Below are 2,656 nucleotides of genomic sequence, written 5' to 3' on the forward strand. Positions count from 1 at the left end.
GGGAAAATATCAAAGCATATAACTTAAGTAGACGTGGACTTCTACAAAGAGATAAGAGGCCGGGTGTGGTGGCCCAAGTCTGTAATCCCTACTCTCCAGAGGCTGAGGCAGGAGGACTGCTGCAAGTTCGAGACCAGCCTGGGCTACCAAGTGAGCTACATAATGAGACCCTGTCTCAGAAAGACAGAAAAAGAGAGAAGGCAGATACAGGGCACATAACAGTTAAAGAGACAGTCGTCTAAGTTTCCCAAATGTGGCGAAAAAAGTAAATTTATAGGTCAAAGACGCTTAGTGAGTTCTAAGCAATGGCAGCTAAGTACATCATAGACGACTGCTAAAAACCCAAGGTAGAGAATTTTAACAGCAGTCAAAGAGCAACTTTACATATAGGAAAGAAAAGGAGGAGCTGTTGCCTTTTCATCAAAGACAGTGGAGGCAAAAATATCAGCGTAATGACATCTTCAAACTGGAGGGGGCCAACCCGCGAATCCAGAGTTCTGTAACACACACGCCTATCACCTGAATTGGAGGTGGGAATGCAAGCAGGCGACTGGGAAGTACATCTTAGGTGAGAGGGTGCAATATTAATTGAGAAGTTAAAGCCGTACATTGGAAGTATAAGGGCACTTGTAGAATACCAGACGTGTAGACATCTTATTACAGCGAAAGCTAGAAATCAATTCGCGGCCTGACCGCAGGCTCCTGCAGCCCGGCCCGCAGCTCCTTACCGCACTCATTTAGCCTTGCCTGTCTAGGCCCAGGTGCTCCCCCTTAACAGTGCGTGGGCCAAACTGTGTCCGGCTTGTGTTTTAAAAATATGCAATGAGTCCGACTTGTTTCAAGGCCATAGTGCTTGGGGAAGACTGCCCGGTCAAGGACACTTTCAACTCCACCTACTCTTCTCAGACTCCCTTCATCCCAGGATGCTTCTGTACAAACCTGCCTGATGACAGATGGCATAATTCTTGTATTCCATGGAACTTGTCATGTAATAACCTGCTATCATATTTGTACTTCCCATTTGCAAACCATATTTTTAAATATTTATTTATTTATTTGGTACAGGGTCTCGCTGTGCAGCTCGGACTCGTATTGATCCTCCTGCCTCAGCTTCCTCAGCACTGGGATTACAGACATGTGCTACCACACCTGATGTTGGTGGCCGGCATGGAGCACCCAGGGTTCAGGGGCCAGCACAGCATGCGGCACTAGGGATGAGACCTGGGCCCTTGCGCTCACCAGGCAGGGGCAAAGACCACCACGCTATCTCCCCAGCCCTCACAAATCCTATCTAAACTGAACTCAAACCCGACTCTGGGCTGGTGATTTGAACCTCTGGGTTCCCCAGCCTGCTGGATAATAAATGTTGCCTTCTAGCTCCTCTGTGCAAAGCGTCTTCCATTTCGACTGATCTTGGTTTTCTGCTACATAAACACAACAGCAACCACTAAAATAAAAATCCAGCTTCCGGTCATTCATGCGCCGGGCTGCTGGATCTTGCTCGTAGTATTTTACGCGCAACCGGGTGGAAAGGACGACCGCGCCGCTAGGATGAAGCTCGTGAGATTTTTGATGAAACTGAGTCATGAAACTGTCACCATTGAATTGAAGAACGGAACACAGGTCCATGGAACAATCACAGGTGTAGACGTCAGCATGAACACACATCTAAATGCTGTGAAGATGACCCTGAAGAACAGAGAGCCGGTGCAGCTGGAAACACTGAGCATTCGCGGGAATAACATTCGCTATTTCCTTCTGCCAGACAGCTTGCCTCTGGACACGCTGCTTGTGGATGTTGAACCTAAGGTGAAGTCTAAGAAGAGGGAAGCTGTGGCAGGAAGAGGCCAAGGCTGAGGCCGAGGAAGAGGACGTGGCCGCCGCAGAGGACGAGCGGGTCCCAGGCGATAACGCCTCCCAAGATGACTGGTGCAGAAGTGACTGGGGCTATTTTTTGTACAGGTTTTGTTTGTCAGTTTTTAATAAACGTAATTGTGGGACAGAATTGTCTGTTGACTATTACCAAAAAAAAAATAATAATAAAATAAAATAAAAATCCAACAGATAAACTTTGATAAATTCTAAAAAAAGAAAAATTAACACAAAATTGGATAGAAAAGAAAGAAAAGCAGCACAAAGCAGGACTAAGCAAAGGCGAGCCCCAATGACAACACAGAAACCTAATCCTACAATATTTGCAGTACTTGTGAGTGAACTGAGCATATCATTCAAAGACAGAGACTGTCAGACTGGCTGAAAAAAGCAAGACAAACCTAAATTATTTCTACAAGAGATGTTTTAAATACAAAGATATAAATAAGTTTAAAATAAACTTGGGGCTGGTGAGATGGCTCAGTGGTCTAAAGCACCTACTTAGAACAAGCTAAGCTAAGCAAAGCATAGGGACCCCGGTTCGATCCCCCAGCACCACATGCCAGCCAGCCCCGCCCCCTGGTGGGCTGAGCTGGCCACACACACACACACACATAAATAAATAAAATTTTTAAAAATATATAAATAAAATAAAATAAATAAATAAACTTGTGAAAGCACATATACCATGCAAACAAGACCAACAGGAAAACCAGCAAGGCTCAAGCTGTAAGACACTCTTTGGGACAAAAAGAATTGCCATCACAAAGAGAGACACTTTATT

At 45.3% G+C, this 2,656-nt stretch overlaps 1 pseudogene; it reads left to right on the forward strand.

Annotated features, from left to right (window-relative positions):
• The first annotated feature begins 1,473 nt into the window (after positions 1-1,473).
• LOC111812464 lies at positions 1,474-1,857 on the forward strand (annotated as a pseudogene).
• Positions 1,858-2,656: the final 799 nt, after the last annotated feature.

The sequence above is a fragment of the Octodon degus genome, unplaced genomic scaffold (genome assembly GCF_000260255.1).
Source record: "Octodon degus isolate 3935 unplaced genomic scaffold, OctDeg1.0 scaffold00126, whole genome shotgun sequence".
Classification (NCBI taxonomy): Eukaryota; Metazoa; Chordata; class Mammalia; order Rodentia; family Octodontidae; genus Octodon; species Octodon degus.